The following is a 25,385-nucleotide window of genomic DNA, read 5'->3' as shown; positions in this document are numbered from 1 at the left end:
AGTTATAAAATAAATTATAATGTACAGCCTGGTGACTATAATTAACAATACTGTATTGCATATTTGAAAGTTGCTTAGAGAGTATATCTTAAAAATTCTCATCATAAGAAAAAAATTGTGATCCTGTATGGTGATGGATGTTAACTAGACTTGTTGGGATGATCATTTTGCAGTGTATGAAAATATTGAGTCATTATGTTATATGCTTGAAGCTCATATAATCCTATATCAATTATATCTCAATTTAAAACATTTATTTAGTGCCTACTTGTTCCAAGCATAATAAGTGTTACGGATAAAGCAATGAAACAAAGAGACCAAGGCTCTGCCTGCACAGAGCTTGGTGGTGGAGACTGACAGGAAACAGATAGACAGTGCATCATTCGAGGTAGTTATACTATAAATAAAGACAGAGTAGAAAAAGAGAAGGAGAGTTGATTTTGTTTGTCTCGTATTTAGGAAGGGTGCTTATGAAAGAATTTGGGACAGAGAGAGGGAGAAACCCCCATGTGTATATATGGAAGGAGAGAATTCCTGGTGAAGAGAATGATGATCACAAAGATCCTGAGCTAGAGTGTTCTTAATATGTTGGGGGAACATGGAGGAGGCCAGTGACCAGAGAGGACCCAATAGCCAGCTGATGACAGTAATTGAAGCCATAATATTATTAGGGTCTCTGATTGTGTAAATTTTAGACCACTTTAAGAACTTTGGGTTTGACTCTGCATTAAATTGGAAGATATTGGCTAATTCTGAACAGAGATGCAAATTGACTCACAAGTTCAAGGAATCAGTCTGACTGCTGCATGGAAAAGAGACAGGAGAGGCAGCATGAGTGAAGGAGAGTTCCAGAAAGCTCTGATCATAAGGGATGATAGATAGTGCCTTGGACTGGGGAGCTAGTTATAGAGTTAGAGAAATGTGTACTTGAATTTGGGAGATACATATATAGTTTGTTTTTTATTACATAATGGATTATATATCATGACAGAGTAAACACACATACACACACATAAATACACTGAACTAGAACAAGATTTTCTTTGTATCCCTATTTGTATTGATGCAGAATTAAATTTGTAGGAAAATGCTTCATCTTTCCATTTCCCTCCTATGGCTCTGCATTCCCCCTGGCATCCTTCGTCATACACAAGTACTCCTACTTCATGAGCCAAAGCATACTTTAACCTGTCTAAGCCTTCCTTGCTTTGCTTGTAAAATGCTCAGCTTTGCTCTCTAAGTTGAGTGAATCTGAGAGAGGTGGAAATGCTTTGAAAACTGTGAAAGTGTCCACAGTCATCAGATGCAATCGATATATTATCCATTACATTATGTTTTGTTTTACAGTTACGTAAACTTGTCTTATGGTTTTGTGGTCCTTTATTATCTTTAACATCTCTGTAGAAATGGAGATTTGTCAAGGTGTTGTTTCTTTTTCAGTACATAGCTGTACATGAAAGAGAATGTTATTTGAGCCCTCATGTGTTTCTTCTAACTCAGGAGAATGTGTTGTGGGGCAGGTTGTAGATGCATCTGCTGAGGGAGCCCTCTCCAAATCCAGAATAACTACGACATTACAATATGACATAACATACCACAGATGGGATAGTGTTATTGTCTTTCATGCATTCAAGTACTTTGGAAAATGAGTTTTTTCATTGTATTTTATAGCTTGCCAATAGCAAGTAGAATTTTTTTTTGTCTAGGGGGTGGTGATATACAAGTAACTTTTATAATTATTGATTTTGTATTTCCTACAGCTTCATGCAATTTATATCATCTTATTTGTTTTATTGTCCTGCTTTTCTAACTGGTTTTACTCTCTGACCCCTGAATCCCTTCATGTTTCCCAGTATGCTGTATATTGCCTGTTAAGATGACTCTTATTATCCGTCAGAGGACCATGACATTTGAACTGTTTTTCTATAAGTGATTACAGATTTTTTTTAAGTTTTCTGAACATTTTGGCCATCCCTATTGATGGTTGATGAGAAATTTGTGGAACACTAGCTAAGGTTGATTAATATCAATACAAAACTGTTTTCTTTTCCTTGTTTTTGTTTTTATCTTATTAAAAATGATAAACCTGATTGGTAAGGAGCTATAGTTACAGTATATTTCTCTTCAATGAATGTGCAAACTTTTCTCGGAACAACTCAGTCATAATGACATTTCCATTTCTAGAATAATACCTTTGCTAACCTTTTCATTCTTTTGCATCTGGTTTTGCTTTTTCCTCATACAAGAGATTATTCAAACCACCAATGAACTATCTGAAACACTAGTTTATATTGTTTTATCCTATAACAGCCTCACTGAAATATAACATACATTTAAAGCATCCAATTCAATGGTTTATGGAATATTCACAGAGTTGTGCAGCCATCACCATCATCAATCTAAAACATTCTCATCACTCCGAAAGCAGCCCCGTACTGCTTGGCAGCCCCTCTGTGTTTCTCCCCAGTACTAGGCAAACACTAATTCGCTTTCTGTTTCTGTAGATTTGCCTGTTCTTGTATATAGAATCACACATTATGTAGGCTTTGTGATGGCTTTTTTCATCTAACATAAATTTTTCAAGATTTATTCATTTTTCAACACGTATCAATACTTCTTTTTATTGCCAAATAATATCCCATTGTGTAGATGTAATACATTGTATACAATTGACACTTAAACAATGCAAGGATTCATAGCACTGACACCCCCTATGCTATTGAAAATCCATGTTAAACTTTTAACTTCATAAAATTTTACTGATAGCCTGGTTTTGACCAGAAATCTTAACTAATATCACAGTCAATTAACACAAATGTTGTATGCTATATGTATCATAAACTGTATTCTCACTATAAAGTAAGCTAGGGAAAATACTTTTCTTTCAAACTACTGCAAATCTCCAAAATATTTCCATTATATTTAAAAAAAGTAATCCATGTATAAGTAAGATCCATGTGGCTCAACCCTGTATTGTTCAAGGGTCAGCTGTGTATCCGCTTACCAGTTGATGGACATTTGGGGTTTTACAACTTTTCTGGCTGTTATGAATACTGGTGCTATGAACATTCATTTCCAAGATTTTGTGTGGACATTTTTCATTCTCTTGTATATATACCTAGGAGTGATAAAATCACATTATATATCAATGTCTTCAATTCTAACACCTACGATTCTCCAAAGTCATACAATTTTATATTTCTCAGTAACTTGAGAGATTGGCTTCATCTGAATGTGAGTAACAAGCTACTGGGTCTTTATCAGTTCTTTTATTCTACTTTTTCACTCTATTCTCTTTTCTTAAGTGCCCTCTTTCCTATTTCTTGATAAGTCATTTTTACTAAGAAATAGAGAAAACATCTATCTTCCATGGCCTCCTAAGAAAAAAATAGTGTTCACAAAATCTACCAAAACTGTCAAGTACAATTATTTTCATGAGATTAGAAATACTGGAACTGACCTTTAAAATATTTTACTATATCTGGATCCATATCTCACTATAAGCTGATTAGGACATGTGTGATACTTGACTATAAGCTCAAGGTTGAATTTGAAATAGGTACATTATGTTGTTTTTCACATCATCTTTAAGGTACTCCAGGCACTTGTGGCTTTCCTAAAATAGTAGTAATAACAATAAGAAGGATAGATAAGGGCAGAACACTTGTGCAAACTATTCTTTGCCCTAATAACCATATGTTTAAATTCCCATCTTCAACTCTCACAGATCAGTTTGGTCAGTGGCTTCAGTTGTTCTGGAAGCATCTTTGTGATTTCCTGGAAACTATAAAAGACTTTGCCTAGATCAGCAGCTATGGTCATACGGCGTATCTACCTCTAACAGCAGTTTTCATGAATGCAGAAGCAATCCCCACAGGAGATCTAAAATGTTAAATCAATTTCTGTTTTAAAATCTAAACCAAAGCAACTGATGTTTGATGCTGCTGTTAAGAATTTTTAATTTTTATAAAGCTCCTGGGGATTCCCTGGGAAAGCCACTCAGAATATAAGTGCAATTTATTGTCTACATTGCATTAAGTCAAACTGTACATCATTTGCCTTAAAGAGAAAGAGACCCTCTTAATGATATATTAATTCCTCATTCCTGAGCAAATATATGCTTTGGAATAATTAATTCACCCATATCACAGGACAGTTCCTGCTCAACCAAAAGTAAGATAGCAACTATATAAACATAACAAACAATGCTTACTACCCTGCTTGGTAAGTCAACTGAAGTTTTCCAGTTGAGCAGGTAGGGAGTAGACTCTCATAAAAATAAAAAAGAAACAGTTAATGTTCTGTCTCCCTTCTTCTGTAGCTTTTCATGGAGCTTTGGAAGAACAGTACACAAAGAGTGAGAATTTGAGCACAGCTGCAGCTTCCTTGCATACCTCTCACTTTTGAAACCACGTGCAGGGAAGGAAACACAGCACATTCTACTAGACACACATAAAAAGTGATTCTGGCATTTAAAGAAAAAAGTATCTGCCTGAAAATTAGCTAAGAATAGTTTTCCTGAGCTGACTTTAATGTGGTATTAATGTTTCCTCCATCTTTTGCAGCTACAACTGAAGATTAGGTTCCCTTTTCATTTAATCATGCATTAGAAAAGACCAAAATATGGATGTATGGATGCAGGGTAAGCACATCAAAGCCCTATGCTTGGTGATGGTGAGAGTGAGTTTTGAGGCCAGTGAAAGCTTTAGCTCTTAAGAATAATGGTGCTATGAACATTCATGTCCAAGTTTTCGTTGTCTAGCAACAATATTCATAGCATATGCAACCTTGAAAAATTACTTTGATAATTTCTTCACATATGCATAAGAGGTACCAAAATAATGTATACTTCTTAGGATTGTTTGTAATATTAAATGAGATAATGGGTGCATAATACACAGTATCATGTTAAGCATAATTTTAAGTTCCTGGTAAAATAATATTTTTAGTTATTGCTGTTATTGTTGGCTAAGAAAGCTCATAGAAATATTATCAGATTCTTAAGGTGAAAGAAAGAATCAAATACAGCTGCTTTACACATTAACGAACTAGAAAAACCACTAACATTTTCCTCCCATCCTGTATGAGTTGCTGTAAGAACTCTAAGACCACTACATGTCTATGAAAAAAGAAAATGTGTCACTCTAAATAGTGTCCAAAAATAAAGTTCAAAAGAAAAATGTCAAATAGTGTACCCAACACAAATGAAATGTTTTCATTTCTAGTTAGTTCATTACTTATACACTAAATTGTTGTGTAGCCTTCAAAAGCCTTCAAATGCAAAAGGTAAGATTGCAGGCTTTCAGAGATTCAGAGAATGGATGATTGGCTTCCTTTAACCAGATTTAAAATGTACCCAGCCTTTGCAAGTCAGGCACATGTATTGATTTAATAATTAAATGCCATATTCTCATTCCCTGTTCTACCCATGCATTTTTCCTCAGGCGGTGAATATGAATGTTGAAGAATTTGAGAGTCTAGACTTCAGTGGGTAGTCAAAGTTGGTAAAAGAAATGCACTTCATGTCATGCCAAAACAATTCTAAAAGCATTTGCAGTTCTCGTAATTGAGAGTTTAGCAAGACACACGATCCTCACTGGATTCCTCAAATGTCATAGAGTTTTTTAAAGGACAAAGGTATGTTTCTTTCTTTTCTCCCAGTGCCTTAATAATTGTTGAGACTTTTCTCATAGAGCAAAAAACCAGATATTTAGAGCTTATGCTCCCATCTCTCACTGTAAAGATGAGGATATTGAAATTCTGAGAACTTAAAGAAACTTTCATTGCATATACATTTGTTTCAAAGACCATCTTCTAGGGAAAAAAAATGCATGATGCTAGTAAAAGATGAAAATGCACTCAATACCCCTATGTATATATAATTTACATATTTCTAAGTATTTTTACGTAATTTATTAGAATTATAAGTACAAATATATATTTATAAATTCCAAAGAAATATATAATGTTATGTTATACACTATAGTTTATTTATGTGTATGTCTAATATATATATATTCTTTCTATGTAGAAGGACATATGTGACTATAATGTATTCCAATGGAGATCTTTTCAGTAATAATAGGACAAAATACAGATAAATTCCACCCAAATATTTCCAGACCTTCATATTTGTATCATATTTTATAGATATAATTGAATCCACACGTAAAAATAAAAATCCACTTCATTTTCGTCTCTATCCAATATGACTCAAACCCAAAGAGGTAAGATAAAGCATAAATAATCCTGCCATTCTCTCCTCCTTTATCCTCATTCTTTCCATTTGTCCCAAAGTCCCCCTTCTCCAAAGCAACAATCTCAATCTTACCCAGTCACGAAATTAAACAGAAACATTCAATCATGTGTCATGGATAAAAATATATAAGTAGGAGGAAGGAAGTATACACAAGTAGTATATGTATGTCAACAGGATGGTCAAAATGACCCATTATATGGATAAATAAGATGTATAAAATACATACACATTGTAACCACAAATACAGGGTATGAGTTATATCTTGGCACCTACATAAGAAGAATGATTTAAGTTATTGTGACACCTTGCCTTTTCCAAAATATCATTGTTGCAATGAAGTCACTGAGCACAATTCTGAATTAGAAGCTAAATTTGTGAAAAAGGAGAATGCACAGACAGAAAGTAAAAATGCTGGGTAACTAAAGATACAAAGAAAAAAGAAGAGGGAATCCTGAATTGAGGTTGCAGTCCATTTTAATGGGAATGGGTGTGGGTTTAGGGTTAGAAGGCCAGGGATCAAATCTCAGCTTAGACACTTTATAACCATACAGTTTTAAAGAAACCATTCAATGCTTAGCAATGGAGAATGCAAAGGTGACTACAATATAACTTTCACATAAGTAGAGGCCATTGTGTATAAATCACTACTCTGCTGTGAGAAAAAGTCTTCAAGAGAGAAAAGAATAATGGAGGAATATGGAGAAGAAACCAACAAACTCTCTTTGGTAGTTTGCTATGACTTTACAAAGTGGACAACTTAAAGGGTAAGCAGTGATTTACCACATGAGAAATAGAAAGGGCATTCAGGGCCAATAGACCTGCATGTAAAAGCATATGGCAGGGAGTGAACATGATAAGTAAAGGAATGTAAGGTCAGTGGCCACGGAGGCCACTGGTTATGGGGTAATAGGATAAAAACTCAGAAACCTGGGAAAAGTTAGATTTTAGAACATTTTGTTTGCCATTCATTAGACTTCAAACTCCACCTTATGGGCACACTAAATTTAGTAAAGAAATGGTATGGTTCAGTGTGTAAATTTAGGAAGATAACCTAGTGGAGAAACACTTGCTGTAAAATTAGGTGGAAAGCAAATTACAATAGCCTAGGCAAGACATGTAAGGCATGTGAGAGACTTGGCCAAGATAGGCACTGTGTGATTGGACAGTAGGAACAAAATTCCAGAAAGATTTGTGGGCTGAAATCAATAACTTATGATAATCTTCTAAACGTTTAGGATGAAGGGTAATGCAAAAGGAAATCTAGAATATCATCAGCTTTTTTTAGCTTGGAATATAGAGTGAATGGTGATGGCTTTTAAGAAAAATGTTGTAAATGTACAAAAAATATCAACATTTGTGTTTAATTAATTGATTGAAATTTTAACTTACTGAATCTGGTCACCAGGTCTCATGTAGATAGCTGAAAGCAATAATTTATTTTTTAACTTAAGAGAATGGCTGGGGTTGATGGATAAAGTTTTAGAAGCCAGTAGTTTATAGATGGTCAATGCAGCTATGGCAGAAGGCTAGGATCTTCCAGGAAAAATGTACAGAACAAAAACTTGGGTAGGGTAGAATTGAAAGGAATACCAGTAAATAAGGAATAGGCAGAAGGGGAAAGCCAGTTAGGGTTAATTAGTAGGAATAGTCCACAGAGGTATTATAATTTCAGGAGCTAGTTGTAGGTAAGAAGCCAAAAGAAGAGCTGTTTGCCAACAGAGAGGATTGTCAACAGGGCAAGTGTAGAAATCAAGTCAGTTGAAGGCTCCAAGGAGATTGTATGGGAGAAAAATACCCAGAAAATAATGCTGGGAACAAGCAAGGAGTGCATTATTCTAAAAATGTGTCATTTGTTTTGAAATCTGCCTAATGGCTCTATAGATGGTACAAGTCATTCTGAACATGATTTCGGTAATGACAGAACTTTGTTCGGTTTAAATACTGAGCCCTATGTCAATATTTTTACTTGCATCCTTAGTGTCTCCATGTGTGGCAGAGGTAACAAATTAATATAATCTACCTTAATTTTATGCACCACTTTTCCTGTTTCTTTGAAAGATATGATTACTAAAAAATAATTATCAGTTTACTAATGCTAGTTTTAACATTAGTGTTGGAATATTTAGCAATCCTGTGATATAAAAAAATAAGGATAAAATGTTACCCATAATATTAAACACTCACGTGAAACCATATTTCCATGGAACACTCAAACATTAGCACTGCAAGAGCATTTGCTTTTGTAGCAGAGACTAAATTTAAGAATTAAAAAACAAGCATCCCCATAAAACCACTTAGAAGTGCATCCATGAGAAAAGGAAGTCAGAATAAGAATTCCACAGTGTAAGAACAACCTCGTATTTCTCCGCCTTAAGTATTAATTGGTTGAGCATAAGATCTCTATATCTTTTGTATATTCACTGCTACATATTTAGTGGAAACATATTCAAAATAATTCCTTGCATCTTAACTCGAAATTCTAGTTTGCTTAAATTTTATCACAAGTTGAAGATACTTTATTTTATGTATAAATTGGATCATAGCATAGAAAATACAACTATAATAATATATACTGAAGCTACCTAAATATATAATGCATTTTTTTCTGTAGCTTTGTTTTCCCCTTGTCTTGGAAAATGTGATAATTCAGAATAGTGGTTATTTTCTAGTGAATATCCATATAATACCCTCAACTTCCTAGGTTGCCTCTGGAAACGCACAAACGATACATTGGAAACAAGCCTCTGCTGGTTTGTCTCTGGTTTTCTGGGAAGCTTTGAGGTGTTTTTTGTTTGTTTGTTTGTTTGTTTTTTTAATTTTATTTTGGTATCATTAATCTACAGTTACATGAGGGACATTATGTTTACTAGGCTCCCCCCTTCACCAAGTCCCCCCCACATCCCCGTTCACAGTCACTGTCCATCAACATAGTAAGATGCTGTAAAATCACTACTTGTCTTCTCTGTGTTGCACAGCCCTACCCGTGCTCCCCCACACACTACACATGCTAATCGTAATGCCCCCTTTCTTTTTTTCCCGCCCTTATCCCTCCCTTCCCACCCCTCCTCCCCAGTCCCTTTCCCTTTGGTAACTATTAGTACATTCTTGGGTTCTGTGCTTCTGCTGCTGTTTTGTTCCTTCAGTTTTCTTTTGTTCTTATACTCCACATATGAGTGAAATCATTTGGTACTTGTCTTTCTCCGCCTGGCTTATTTCATTGAGCATAATACCCTCAAGCTGCATCCATGTTGTAGCGAATGGTAGGATCTGTTTTTTCCTTATGGCTGAGTAAGATTCCATTGTGTATATGTACCACATCCTCTTTATCCATTCATCTACTGATGGACATTTAGGTTGCTTCCATATCTTGGCTATTGTAAATAGTGCTGTGATAAACATAGGGGTGCATCTGTCTTTTTCGAACGGGAGTGCTGCATTCTTGGGGTAAATTCCTAGAAGTGGAATTCCGGGGTCAAATGGTATTTCTATTTTGAGCATTTTGAGGAACCTCCATACTGCTTTCCACAATGGTTGAACTAATTTACATTCCCACCAGCAGTGTAGGAGGGTTCCCCTTTCTCCACAACCTCACCAACATTTGTTGTTGTTTGTCTTTTGGATGGTAGCCATCCTTACTGGTGTGAGGTGATATCTCATTGTGGTTTTAATTTGCATTTCTCTGATATTTAGCGATATGGAGCATCTTTTCATGTGTCTGTTGGCCATCTGAATTTCTTCTTTAGAGAACTGTCTAGTCAGCTCCTCTGCCCATTTTTTAATTGGGTTATTTGCTTTTTGTTTGTTGAGGTGTGTGAGCGCTTTACATATTTTGGATGTCAACCCTTTATCGGACCTGTCATTTATGAATATATTCTCCCATACTGTAGGGTACCTTTTTGTTCTATTGATGGTGTCCTTTGCTGTACAGAAGCTTTTCAGCTTGATATAGTCCCATTTGTTCATTTTTGCTTTTGTTTCCCTTGCCCGGGGAGATATGTTCAAGAAGAGGTCACTCATGTTTATGTCTAAGAGATTTTTGCCTGTGTTTTTTTCCAAGAGTTTTATGGTTTCATGACTTACATTCAAGTCTTTGACCCATTTCGAATTTACTTTCGTGTATGGGGTTAGACAGTGATCCAGTTTCATTCTCTTCATGTAGCTGTCCAGTTTTGCCAGTACCATCTGTTGAAGAGACTGTCATTCCCCCATTGTATGTCCATGGCCCCTTTATCAAATATTAGTTGACCATATATGTTTGGGTTAATGTTTGGAGTCCCTATTCTGTTCCATTGGTCTGTGGCTCTGTTCTCGTGTCATTACCAAATTGTTCTGATTACTGTGGCTTTGTAGTAGAGCTTGAAGTTGGGGAGTGAGATACCCCCAATTAATTCTTCTTTCTCAGGATTGCTTTAGCTATTCGGGGTCTTTGGTGTTTCCATATGAATTTTTGAACTATTTGTTCCAGTACATTGAAGAATGCTGTTGGTAGTTTGATAGGGATTGCATCAAATCTGTATATTGCTTTGGGCAGGATGGCCATTTTGACGATATTAATTCTTCCTAGCCAGGAGCATGGGATGAGTTTCCATTTGTTAGTGACCTCCTTATTTTCTCTTAAGAGTGTCCTATAGTTTTTAGGGTTTAGGTCTTTCACTTCCTTGGTTAGGTTTATTCTTAGGTATTTTATTCTTTTTGATGCTATTGTGAATGGAATTGTCTTCCTGATTTCCCTTTCTATTAGTTTATTGTTAGTGTATAGGAAACCCACAGATTTCTGTGTGTTAATTTTGTATCCTACAATATTGCTGAATTCCGATATTAGCTCTAGTAGTTTTGGAGTGGAGTCTAGGGTTTTTTATGTATGGTATTATGTCATCTGCAAACAGTGACAGTTTGACTTCTTCTTTACCAATCTGGATTCCTTGTATTTCTTTGTTTTGTCTAATTGCCATGGCTAGGACCTCCAGTACAATGTAGAATAACAGTGGGGAGAGTGGGCGTCCCTGTCTTGTTCCCGATCACAGAGGAAAAGCTTTCAGCTTCTCACTGTTCAGTATGATGTTGGCTGTGGGTTTATCATATATGGCCTTTATTATGTTGAGGTACTTGCCCTGTATACCCATTTTGTTGAGATTTTTTATCATGAATGGATATTGAATTTTATCGAATGCTTTTTTCAGCATCTATGGAGATGATCATGTGGTTTTTGTCTTTCTTTTTTTGATGTGGTGGATGATGTTGATGGATTTTCAAATATTATACCATCCTTGCATCCCTGGGATGAATCTCACTTGGTCATGGTGTATGATCCTTTTGATGTATTTTTAAATTCAGTTTGCTAATATTTTGTTGAGTATTTTTGCATCTACTTTCATCAGGGATATTGGTCTGTAGTTTTCTTTTTTGGTGGGCTCTTTGCCTGGTTTTGGTATTAGGGTGATGTTGGCTCCATAGAAAGAGTTTGGGAGTATTCCCTCCTCTTCTATTTTTTGGAAAACTTTAAGGAGAATGGGTATTATGTCTTCTCTGTATGTCTGATAAAATTCTGAGGTAAATCCATCTGGCCCGGTGGTTTTGTTCGTTGGTAGTTTTTTGATTACCACTTCAAAATTATTGCTGGTAATTGGTCTGTTTAGATTTTCTGTTTCTTTTTGGGTCAGTTTTGGAAGGTTGCATTTTTCTAGGAAGTTGTCCATTTCTCCTAGGTTTCCCAGTTTGTTAGCATATAGGTTTTCATAGTACTCTCTAATAATTCTCTGTATTTCTGTGGGGTCCATCGTGATTTTTCCTTTCTCGTTTCTGATTCTGTTGATTTGTGTTGACTCTCTTTTCCTCTTAATAAGTCTGGCTAGAGGCTTATCTATTTTGTTTATTTTCTCGAAGAACCAGCTCTTGGTTTCATTGATTTTTGCTATCGTTTTATTCTTCTCAATTTTATTTATTTCTTCTCTGATCTTTATTATGTCCCTCCTTCTGCTGACCTTAGGCCTCATTTGTTCTTCTTTTTCCAATTTCATTAATTGTGACATTAGACCATTCATTTGAGATTGTTCTTCCTTCTTTAAATATGCCTGGATTGCTATATACTTTCATCTTAAGACTGCTTTTGCTGTATCCTACAGTAGTTGGGGCTTTGTGTTGTTGTTGTCATTTGTTTCCATATATTGCTGGATCTCCATTTTGATTTGGTCATTGATCCATTGATTATTTAGGAGCGTGTTGTGAAGCCTCCATGTGTTTGTGGGCCTTTTTTTTTTCTTTGTACAATTTATTTCTAGTTTTATGCCTTTGTGGTCTGAAAAGTTGGTTGGTAGGATTTCAATCGTTTGAAATTTACTGAGGCTCTTTTTGTGGCCTAGCATGTGGTCTATTCTGGAGAATGTTCCATGTGCACTTGAGAAGAATGTATATCCTGTTGCTTTTGGATGTAGAGTTCTGTAGATGTCTATCAGGTCCATCTGTTCTAGTGTGTTGTTCAGTGCCTCTGTGTCCGTCCTTATTTTCTGTCTGGTGGATCTGTCCTTTGGAGTGAGTGGTGTGTTGAAGTCTCCCAGAATGAAGGCATTGCATTCTATTTCCTCCTTTAATTCTGTTAGTATTTGTTTCAGGTATGTTGGTGCTCCTGTATTGGGTGCATATATATTTATAATGGTTATATCCTCTTGTTGGACAGAGCCCTTTATCATTATGTAATGTCTTTCTTTATCTTTTGTTACTTTCTTTATTTTGAAGTCTGTTTTGTCTGATACTAGTATTGCAACACCTGCTTTTTTCTCTCTGTTTTTTGCATGAAATATCTTTTTCCATCCCTTGACTTTAAGTCTGTTCATGTCTTTGGGTTTGAGGTGAGTCTCTTGTAAGCAGCATGTGGATGGGTCTTGCTTTTTCATCCATTCTATTACTCTGTGTCTTTTGATTGGTGCATTCAGTCCATTTACATTTAGGGTGATTACTGAAAGGTATGTACTTATTGCCATTGCAGACTTGAAGTTTGTGGTTACCAAAGGTTCAAGGTTAGCTTCTTTACTATCTTACTGTCTAACTTAACTCGCTTATTGAGCTATTATAAACATGGTCTGTTGATTCTTTATTTCTCTCCCTTCTTATTCCTTCTCCTCCCTTCTTCATATGTTGGGTGTTTTATTCTGTGCTCTTTTTAGGAGTGCTCCCATCTAGAGCAGTCCCTGTAAAATGGCCTGTAGAGGTGGTTTGTGGGAGGCAAATTCCCTCAACTTTTGCTTGTCTGGGAATTGTTTAATCCCTCCTTCATATTTAAATGATAATCGAGCTGGATACAGTATTCTTGTTTCGAGGCCCTTCTGTTTCATTGCATTAAGTATATCTTGCCATTCTCTTCTGGCCTGTAGGGTTTCTGTTGAGACGTCTGATGATAGCCTGATGGGTTTTCCTTTGTAGGTGACCTTTTTTTTCTCTCTGGCTGCCTTTAATACTTTGTCCTTGTCTTTGATCTTTGCCATTTTAATTATTATGTGTCTTGGTGTTGCCCTCCTTGGATCCCTTGTCATGGGAGTTCTGTGTAACTCTGTGGTCTGAGAGGCTATTTTCTCCCCTAGTTTGGGGAAGTTTTCAGCAATTATTTCTTCAAATAAACTTTCTATCCCTTTTTCTCTCTCTTCTTCTTCTGGTAACCCTATAATGCAGATATTGTTCCATTTCGATTGGTCACACAGCTCTCTTAAGATTCTTTCTATCCTGGAGATCCTTTTATCTCTCTCTGCATCAGCTTATCTGCATTCCTGTTCTCTGTTTTCTAGTTCATTAATGGTCTCTTGCATCTCGTCCATTCTGTTTTGAAGTCCTTCCAGAGCTTGTTTTATTTCTGTATTCTCCCTCCTTTGTTCTTGCATATTTCTCTGCAAGTCCATCAGCATGGTTATGACTTTTGTTTTGAATTCTTTTTCAGGAGGACTGATTAAATCTCTCCCCAGGTTCTTTCCCAGGGGAAGATGTAGAAGATGTCGAAGCTGTCTGGGTTATTTGTCTTGTCTGGATCAAATTTTTTTGCCTTTTCATGTTTATAGGTGCAGTGGAGTGCTATTGTCGCATCTATCAGCTGGGAGAATCAAGCCTCTTTCCACTTGGCTCCTGGCTTTTGTTTACTCGGTCAACTGCGACCCCTAGTGGCTTGTGTTGGGCAATTGCATGTAGACTGTGTCTTTGTATCTTGCCCACCGAATATGAAGGAAGCTCCCTTGCTGTGGGCATGGCCAGCCTCAGGCTGCTGCTCTGCTATGGCCGGCCTGGAGGGGTAATGGACGGGGGGCTGTTTGGCTGTTTACCTCTGTGAGGGGTCTCAGAGCTGTTGCCCAGGGGGTTAGTGTGCTCGGAGTTCCCTGGAATTTCCAACTGCTGGACTGTGACCCAGGATGCTTCCGTCCAGTTGTGAGGTCCCTGTCCCTTTAAGACTTTCAAAAACCACTCGCTTTTCTTTGTCACAGGGGCGCCAGCTTTGGGACCCACTCAAAGGTCTTACTGTCCTGTTTCCCTAGTATCCAGCACCCCATGCATACACCGTGTGTGCGCTCTGATGTGGATGGCTAGGGCTGGGTGTTTAGCAGTCCTGGGCCCTCTCTCCCTCCCTGCTCCGACTCCTCTCCTCCCGCCAGGAGCTGGCATGAGGGGCACTTGGGTCCCGCCAGGCTTCGGCTTGTGTCTTACCCCTTTCACCAGGCACTGGGTTCTCGCAGGTGTGGATGTAGTCTGGCTGTTGTCCTGTGTCTTCTGGTCTCTCTTTAAGGATTAGTTGTATTTGTTGTATTTTCAAAAATATATATGTTTTTGGGAGGAGATTCCCACTGTCCTACTCACACCGCCATCTTGGCTCTGCCCCAGCTTTGAGGTTTTAACTTTGATCTCTCCCCTCATACACACAGAATTTCTCCTGACTCCACTAACCCAGGTAGAATCCCCACCCTTGACCTCTCATGTAATCTTAAACATACTTTTAAACAGCATCACTCATTGGTGAAGGTTTCCCTCTTAACTGGTTGTATGTTTACACTTCATTTTCTATGTTGTGCTTTGCTCATCTAGATTCAAAAGTGGCTTCTTTAAGTTTTCCAACCTAGAAAGAGTTTCTCAATCATTTAATTCATCTTTTATACCTTGACTAACTTGTTCTGAGGCTCCATGTTTCTTTCCTCAACTCTTGAAACTCCTTCATCCTGGGGAAACTAGACGTTCTTTGGTCTGTCAAATAATCTGTAATCGTGTTTGACCCCAAGGGGATTGCTACTTAAAATGGCTTCAGATTCCTGAAGAGCTGTCCTTCACCCTTTTTTCAAAATTCTGCTTCTCTTCCAAAGCACCCTACACCTCAGATATTGAAACTTTTATTTACTTCACTGTTTCATTTTACTATTTAACCCATTACTGTCAAACCCAATCTCAGAAATTAATCTGCCATCAGTTACTTCTATCTTCATATGCCACTGATAGAGAGTGTTACCTCAACTATATAGTTGTAAGTAAGTCTTATCTTTCACATGTGGAAAAAAAGGAGGGGCTCGTTTGACATAAACCATAGTAAACTAGTAAACTATTGCCACTTTTGGCAGAGAATGTTTCTCCAAATCCTTCCAGCTTATAGAGCCATTTTCATTTTGTCATCTAATAAGATGAAATAGGTCATGTAAAAGGGAAAAAGATATTTGTAAATCTATACCTATGTCAGTCTTTTGTGATAAAGTATGTAGAACATAGAACTAATGCTTTCACACTATTTAGCTACTACAAAGGACTTCTACAGCTATTATCTATTAGTGTTTCATATCAAAGAATGTTACCATTTTTATCCCAATTTAATAAATAAACTCAAATTCAGAAAAGTTGGTTTTCCAAAGGCCCCCCAATTAGCAGTGTTTGGATCTGGAACTTTACCCCAGGTCTTTCTTCTCATGTCTTGTTTACTTTGCGCACCACAGATGCCATAATTACAATTTTGTCATTGCTCAAAACGTACTGTTTTTTTCAGTTACTTCTTTATAACCAATGCTTTGTTTTCACCATATGGACAGCTTGAAATGTATTTAATACCAGTTGCAGATGGAATTCAGACTTCAATACTGTAACTATATCTCTAAAATAAATTGAAATCATTTACTTGGAATTTATCCTAATCAAAATCCAATTCTGGACCTCAGAGGTACAGCCAAGCCATAATTATACAAACGTCAGTGTTGATGTCTTTAAATTATTCTTCTTCAAGCACTGCTATTTGACTATTAATGCTAGTTCTTTGTCACATTTGCTTGCCTTCTTTAAGTCATTTTTGAAGCCATTCCTTTCATTAGCTGCAGAATTTTCATTCAGATTATCTAAACATTCCTGGAGCTGGTGGAGGCTCCTCTGGCACCAACAGTCCACTTACAGATCATTCATTTCCATAACTCCAAACAGGAAGGTACCAACTTCCAAATTGAATTCAATTCATTTTAAAAGATCTCTAATAAAAGTTATCAGTTATCATGACCACTAAGGGACTGAATATAGCTCTTTACATTCAATCATTCATTCATTTTGAAAACATTTATTGGTTCTTCTAGTTATCAAAATCATGTCTGAGAAGCTTATTCTTGGATATTTCATTTGTTTCTCTTAAGGGTCTATTACAAAAATAAACAAATATTGCCTTGTGAAATTTTAAGCGTGATTGTGTTTTAGAGGGATAAAGAGGAATATTACGAAGGTATAATTACCTGGTAAATTTATAAGGCATACCTCATTTTATCGCACTTTGCTTTATGGTGCTTCGCAGATATTGCATTTTTTCACACATTGAATGTTTGAGGCAACCTGCATTGAGAAGGTTATCAGTTTTGCTTTTCCAACAGCATGTGATCACTTCATATCTCTGTGCCACATTTTGGTAATTCTTGCAGTATTTCAAACTTTTCCATTATTATTATATTTGCTATGGTGATCTTGATCAGTGATTATGACATTTTTGAAAGCTCAGATGATAACTAGCACTTTTTAGCAATAAAATATTTCCTAATTTAGGTGTATATTTTGTTATTTTTAGACATACTATCACACACTTAATAAACTGCAGTATTGCATTAGCAGAACTCTTATATGCACTGGGAAAACAAAAAGTTCATCTGACTCACTTTGTTGTGATATTTGCGTTATTATGATATTCACTTATCTGGAACTAAGCAATATCTTATCTGGTCTGAAACCCAGCAATATGTCTGAGGTATGCCTGTACTTCTGAGTGTGCCATAATTTTGTACATCGTTTGTCTCTTTTTTATATTTCTCTTTGTCTGAAGTTAACATAGGATAAAAGATGCTGGGCTAAATCTAGTGCAGGAGTGTGAATATACTCCTTGCTCTAACAGACTTACCAGGATTGTCTCTAACCTTCTCTGTTGCTCTGAGTGCTGAGCAGAGGCCTAGTTTTCACTGACAAAAATAATTTGAACAGAAGAGTAACAATGAATTCTTAGTTCTTGCTATACTGGCAACCTGCTTGTTATATATACAACTGCCCAGACCAAAGGGATATTGAGGATCTGTTGTCATCCTCCTAAGTGCTATCTATTCCCCAAGATTACTTTCACAACCTAAACAATTTTTTCAACAGTTCCTGTGTACACACTGGTCACTCTATACAACCCAACTGAGGCTTCCAGCTGAATTTAAGGTTACATGTACTCAGGGGTTCAATATCAAGTAAGCCCCTCTTTTGTCTCTTAGACAGAGGCATATATTTATGGGTATTCATATATCCTCACATAAAAGCAAAATTCTTCCTATATAGTTCACTTCAACAGAAAAGAACTTAAATAAGTGACATTTTTACAACTTGAAATATGTAATTTACTGTTTTATCCTTATTTAGATAAACAAAAATATAAGCTTCACAAAGTACTATGAGAGTGAAACAAAGTCAGAAACCTTGATCAAGAAACAGATGGATAGAAAAAGAGGCAGTCACAGAATGAGGAAATGTTACAGTTACCAGTTAATTATACAGACAATTTTATTTAGGAGTGGAAATTACTTGAGGTTTAGTAGAAAGGGTTTATAGAGGAAATGGAGTTTAAGCTGGCTTGAAGGCAACTATGAAATTTAAAAAAAAATCAGAACTTGGGTTTTAAATCCAGTCTCTGTCATTTCACAGCTCTGTGCCTTAGGAAACAAATTTAGTATGTCCAATCTTTAGTTTCTTAATCTTTAAAATAAATCGTTGTTTCAGAGATTCATTTGGTGAATCCACATAAAATCACCAAGCCTAGTGCCTTGTAGATGCCACATGGGGGATAGTTGGAGCTTTCTTTAGAAAAAGAGGGAAGTCCAAGCAAAGGAAGTGAGATAAAAACAACAGAGGTGAAAGAAGACAAAATATATTCAGTCTCTTACGTATGCCAGTTTGATTGACATGGGAGACCAACAAAGGAGAAAAAAGGGGTCAGACTGTGAAAACTTCCCCAGAAGCCTGGGCTTGATATATGAGAAATGGGGAGTAATGACAGGTATTTCAACATGAACAAACATTCCCAAAGCAGCATTTTGAAAGCTCACTCATTGGCAGCAAAACCTTTTTTCCTTAGTAAATACATACCTACAACCCAAAATATTTTTATGACCATATTTATTTAAACTCAGTCTTCAATTATACTTCTCACAATGATCTGATGATACAGATTATTGAAGGTAGTACCAATTCATCATTCAACTAAGAGAATTAAGAACACTAGGATGGGACTTTTCATCTGACTTTTTAAGGAGGCATTCTTTTATAAATTTGTCTGGTTAAAATTTATACTCAGATGATACAACTATCAGAACAGACGATAATTCATAATTTTCAAATAGTAGATAATAATCCCCCAAAACTTGAAAAACAAGCAGATACAGTTTTAAAAGCCGTTGTTAGACTGCATATGGTATTTGCCTGAGATACTCAGTAGTAACTCAGAGTAAACTTTGCAACCTCACTCAGACCGGTGGTGTTGCCAGCTATCCCGAAGGTGCTTGGAAACAACTATCACAAAGACTGCCTTGGGACCTTAGTCAATAATATACCTCTTATGTGACAAGTGTTTATTCTTAGCAATGACTACAGTTTTGATGAAGGAATGTGTGTGTGTGTGTGTGTGTGCATGCATTTACAGGAATACAAAGAGCCTGGAGAGGGGGAAGTGCAGTGGTTATGGCTATATAGTTACTATTTAGAGTACTATGTCAACAGTGTTGCTGGCATTTCTGAGATGAAGCATCATATATTATAATAAAATACCACCATGACTGCTGATGCCTGTCTCGGTCCTTGAAAGACTTCAAGTCTTTGATGCAGTTACATTCTTAGTTACTTTGTGAAAACTCTAATGAAGAAAGTGAGAAAGATGTGTTAATATTTAATAAGTCTACTGATCGATTGCTGTGCCTTCTAAAATGTTCATCTCTTTGACTGGTGGGAAATGAACTTCATTAGGATTTCTCTGCTACCTTATAGCTCCTTGTTAACATTTCCCCTTTTGGGGCCCTGAGAAAAAATTCATAGCTTCTTTCCATGAATCTCTGCCAACCATATTCTCCTGCACTATTTTCCATATTCATTTGCTCAGAAAAGTGGATGTAAATCTAATTTTGCAAGGAAAATATTATCTGTTCTTTGTGATCTAAAGTAAAATTCATGAAATGGTATTTTTATGATTCATAGAAATAACCAGTAGATTGATTTAATATATGGAAGCTTGTACTATATTCAGTTTCAAGCTATGAATATCAAAAATATTAAGCACACTTTTTCATATTTTAGCTTCCCTCTACATGTTTTATTTGAAAAAGGAAAAGAAAATGTAGAACCTTGAAAAAAAGGGAAACTACTAGGAAAAGATTTGTCCATATAGAATAATTATTAAATAATTTCATTTATTTAAAAGATTCCAAGTAGAGGAAAAAAGGGAAAGAGTGTAAAATATATAATGCTATCTGTAAAAGAAATAATGCTTATCAATAAAATAATGATCAATACAACACTTCAAGATTTTTGGTATAGAGTTATTTCAGATAATATAATAGAGGCATCTATAAATGATTTACATTGTGGCTGAACTTAACGGTAGAAAAATTGTTAAATGTATTGGTGTCTCAATACGTGCCAAAACTTGTTCAGCATTTGACATGCATTAGCTCATTCAATCCTCATAACAAAGAAGCAAGATATATACGATGCACTATTATTATTCCTTTTTAATTAATGAGAAATCTCAGGGAGAGATTATGTAAGAGACTTCCCCAAGGTCACACTGTTAAAAAAAATGTTTGTAAGTACCCCAAAGGGGATTTAAACCACAGCATTCTGCTTCCACAGCCCACACTCCTTAAGAGTTTGCATTCATAGATGCAAGGCCCAAAAGCAGTCAGGCAGAACTATTCCTGAAAATTTACCTATTCTCCAAGAAAGTAGAATAAAACACCCCAAAAGAAAAGCTGAACAGCAAGGGAAAGGTTGTTTTAGGCTCGGCTAAAATGAAAAGACAAACCACTTTATTTCAATTTTAATGACAGTATAATTCAAGAAACCAAGGGATGGAGAATGACTAGAAGTCCTTCCTGTATCTTTACTCACTTTCTAAAATAATATCACTACTGTTCAGTTATTAAAGACTCCGTTTCTACTCTAGTCCTTTGTTGATGGTGGCATTTTCCTGGTTTCCAGGCATTTAGGAACCCAAGCCACCAATGCAAATGATTTTCCATCACAACCCACAGCCAGCTGGCTACATAGCACAAAATAAAACTGCAAGGTTCCTAGTTCATAAATTATTAAGAATTTCAAAATGTTTGTAGGAGAACATTAAACCAAGCTTAGAACCCTGCGACTGCATAGGCTGTATACCTATGAAGCCTCCCCTACCCACGGTCAAATTCTGAGTGCTTATTCTGTGAGCTGCTCCAAGAGGGAAGGCTTCTGACCACTTGTATTCTCTGTGTTTGGCTAGAAATTGTGGATTTTGGTCACATACAAACCTAGCTTTTCTCCCTCATTTAATTTCAACATTCGGTTATAACTTCCTTACTTCATTCAGGACACTGGAGGAAAAACACTGCATTTTCTGAAAGGAAAAAACCCTGTGATTTCTGGAATCTTCAAGAAAGAAGCCTTGAACAAGAGAACATATTGATGTTATATTTCATCCATTTTAGACGTTGTCAATTTCTGGGAAAAGCGTATACATATCTTTGGGTACCTATCAAAGAACAAGTAAAAAGTAATCATAATTTCTTTTTTCTTTTAATAAAAAGGACAAAACTGTTACATGGCTATTTCAGAGGATATGCTACATCTGGAGTATATTTCCTCTATTGAGGGTGGAGGGGGAAAGAGCAAAGATGAAAGGAAACGACAGCAAAATGTTTTCCCCACACTCCACTCACAGTTTACCCTGCCTCCAGTTTTATTATCTGTACATTTTCCAAGTAGAATTGGCAGTATTGAAAAAAACTAGGTAATTCGGACGGGTAAAATATTGAGCATGAGAGAATGCAAGGGTTATCTGCTAACCCCATTAGCACCCAGAACAAGACCTCTCACATAGAAGCTAGTCAATAAATACTTACAGAGGCCATGATTTCATTAATAATATGAAACTTAGCAAACATAAAATGATTAAGACGTTATTCCACTTTCTCATTATTTTGGACTCCTCTTGAGCAGTCACACTCATTAAATCAGCCTTTACCTAGAAGCTGCTAGTGCTGAGTGTTGTCTTCTCTGGCATTCATCAGAGCTGCCCCATGTGACCAGGAGTACTCTGCATGCATGCCTCCAGGGAACACCATTCTCAGAGGTTCTAATGTACCTGGCTTTGCCTGGAGTTGTGCTCCCAGCAATGCTGTGTAAAATATTACTGATACAATACTGTTGAATATTGAGTAACACTCCGTATTTTTTTTTAAATGGTGACATTATGACTATATTAAGACAAAGGCATGAAAGAGAGAGTGTTGGGCCAAAGGGGTGACTTTGATAAGTTTTTAAATGCCAATGAACATCAGGAAAATAAAATGGTAGTTTTCACTTTGGCACATTTTATGGAAATAAAATATTGAATTAGCCAAAAAAGCATGCTTAAATTATGATATACACTTTGTGGAAACAGGTACCATATTGATTCAATTGCTTCTTGAAATGTGTTCCTGGGGTTTAATTTGTAAGATTAACACATTTCTCCTCTCTTAACCTTCCCATTCTTCATAAATAATTTTTTGGTGGAATCCCATGTTTTCTGATTATTTATATAGAGATTTAGCTTAGTCCTGTCTTTTATTGAATGTTGAATATTTAAATATAACTCTTACTTCAACTGCAAGCTTTTTCTTGGAGGTCAAGTTTTTGATTTTGGAAAAAACAAATCTCTTCTCAAATGGCTTTTATTTATCTTTAAAAGCAATTTATAAGAAAAGTAAATCTGTCATAATCAGGTCACCCAGACATAGTGCTAAAAGCATTCTAATATCTGATAAAACATGTGATTTAAGAAGCAATGCTGATTTTGCTCTTAAAATTCATCATGTCATATAATGGTCTTACATAAAAATGTCAATTTTATTGTTAGCTGATCAACACATCTTAGGAAAAGAATAACCTGTACTGAAGTAGATTCAGCATACATACTGTTTTACATAGTTTTTAAACATAGCTTTCTCTGAAGTTTAATAATTTTCCCATTGATTAAACATGTCCACCTGAATTACGCACATCTGATGTACTGGCAACTACCTTAGATGAATCTTCGGGGGCTCTAATGTAAACTTGGGGTTTTAGATTTCATTATCTAAGCTTACTTCATTGTAATATTAATAAATGCCGCAAACTACAGTACTGACATGAGACTGAAATAATCAAACATGCAGTTATTTTTAAGGAATCAGTTAATTACATGCTAATGTTGACTGAACTAGTGTTTGTGGTGTGTTTAATATTTTTCAGGGAGTTTGTGTATTACACACAGCATTTGAGTAGGTTTTCAAAAACAATTCAGTATGAAAAATAACAAGAACAAATTTTTTCTATCAGAATTTGCTTTGTCTTCTTCAAGAGTTGTTCAGTTCTACAAGTAAATTATATTAATCAGGTGAATTTGGTCAGTTATTTTGATAATAATTGGATGGCAATTAGTTTTTTCTTGTTCTAATACTAATGTTATCTAAATCAGATACCAATTTTATGCCATGAATGGTTATTTGTTATACACATCATTTTGCTATTAATTTATAAACTGAGAAGGAAGTTTTCACTACTTAAAGCAAAAATTATAAGCAATTTGAAGAGTCTTTTAAATTAAAGGATAATGGGAATCTTTTGAGGTACTTCTGACAAAGAGCATGTTCTCCCAGTGAAGGTCAGAGTTCAGTTCCTCAAGTCATCCATCACATTCTGACTGCAAGGTCTGAATAGCTGTGAAACTGAACAGGAGATAGGGTGCCCTTGCTGACCCCCTAAGTCACTTTCACACACAGAGTTCAGTAAATACACACACCCATTCAAAAACACCATACACAAATAACTGCACATTTAAAAATGGCATTCATGATTAGGAAAAGCAATTTTTTAGAGGACCTGGATTTCAAAGGATTTTATGTATCTGAGATTTTTTTTTTCAAAAGGTTAGTGTAATTATGACAGGAAAACAAGATTTCATACCACTATCTCAGTTACAAATCATCAGTTAAAACTATGTATTGATTTATGCCTTTTTATTTGCTAACAGTTTAGAAACAAGCAGAGTGCAAGAAAAGTTTAGGTAAAGGTCCCTACCTATAATTGATCAGTCAAAACATATCTACTTAGCACTAAGAGCTCCTGAAATACAGTTAAGCTAATGGAACTTCTAAACTAAATCAGGAATTTAGTGTTACCTTAGGGGGCTCCAACTGTACCATTTAACCACATTTCTTAACACTTTTTCTTTTATTGTGACCTTCACATTAAGGAATACAAATTAGGTGATTTTCCTTTTAAGTAGTTTAGCACCGTCTACTTAGCCTGTTTACTTATGAAAATATATTGTAAATTTCTCTATGATTCTTCATTTCCCCAACTGAAATGCGGGTGTTGCTGTAACAGGGCCAAGCCATGTAGACATATGATGTCTAGTGACTGGCATATTGTTAAGTCCTCATTAACTATTTGCTAAATTATTTAACTAAAACACTACACTCCAAGTCTTGGGCCTGAGGGAAACCTTCCAATAAGTGAGAACAATTGATTACATAACATACAAAACAGCATTTCTTCAGAAGTACTAAATATAGTTTTCAGACAAAAGTCAATCCACATCTTCTCTATATATGAAATGAGTATAGGACTATATAACTAATTTATAAACCAAATCACTGTGGGATGATTTTCTCTAGGTTTATGAGAGTTCCTAGAAACATTAAATTGAGCTTTCAGTGGATAGGAACTGACTTTCACTCCTACATTCAATGGGCCTATCATAGCGCTGGGATATTAGAGTGTAACATGTTTTTTATAAAATTAATTCAACCAAATTAAAAAAAAAATCCTTGATTCTTCACCAATTTCTTGGTTCAGGAGATTGTCTTTAAGAGTTAGAAGATGGAGGGGATTCAAATAAGTGGATGATTGTGTTCCTTAAAATTCCCTTAAAAACAGCTTATCAAGAAACTTTAACTACACCCAAGAAAGAAGCCATCCCAAGGCTTCTCAATGAAACTCTAAATCTGAGTCTTAACAGTACATTTCATATAAAGAGTTTTGTTACATAGGCTTTCCTTGAATGTCCCTTCTTCAGTTAGTTAATAGACTAGAGGAAGTGCCACTTAAGTAAGTGTTGCAATCAAATTATCAGACTTTCTAAATGACACCAATACTTCTAGAGAAGTAAAAGCAAAAAATGATATTGCTTTACAATGTTTTCTAACTTAACAAACCCTTGATCTTTTCCAAAAATATTTTAATTTCCTAATGCAGGAAAATTAGAAAATTAAATGATGGAATTGGCTTTGCTTTCTCTACTACAATATTCTTAGGTGGCCCTAAAACACTATTGGCATATATATATAACAGAATTATTAATTGTCATACTAACTCGTCCAGAAATTCAGTTATTCTTCAGAAGTCC

General features: G+C 35.8%; 2 long non-coding RNA genes across 2 annotated transcripts in view; one reads left to right on the top strand and one right to left on the bottom strand.

Moving 5' to 3' along the window:
• The window catches only part of LOC130683371 (uncharacterized), a 261,280-nt gene that overhangs the window by 236 nt on the left and 235,659 nt on the right, over nucleotides 1-25,385 (bottom strand). The window contains exon 3 of the long non-coding RNA XR_008997043.1: nucleotides 3,005-3,118. This is a non-coding gene — a long non-coding RNA (uncharacterized LOC130683371). The remainder of the gene's footprint in view (nucleotides 1-3,004; nucleotides 3,119-25,385) is intronic.
• The window catches only part of LOC130683372 (uncharacterized), a 50,387-nt gene continuing 30,207 nt past the window's right edge, over nucleotides 5,206-25,385 (top strand). The window contains exon 1 of the long non-coding RNA XR_008997044.1: nucleotides 5,206-5,637. This is a non-coding gene — a long non-coding RNA (uncharacterized LOC130683372). The remainder of the gene's footprint in view (nucleotides 5,638-25,385) is intronic.

This window comes from Manis pentadactyla, chromosome 4, assembly GCF_030020395.1.
Source record: "Manis pentadactyla isolate mManPen7 chromosome 4, mManPen7.hap1, whole genome shotgun sequence".
In the NCBI taxonomy this organism is placed as follows: domain Eukaryota; kingdom Metazoa; phylum Chordata; class Mammalia; order Pholidota; family Manidae; genus Manis; species Manis pentadactyla.
Note: the sequence above shows the minus strand (reverse complement) of the source record. Positions and strands in the feature narration are given on the sequence as shown.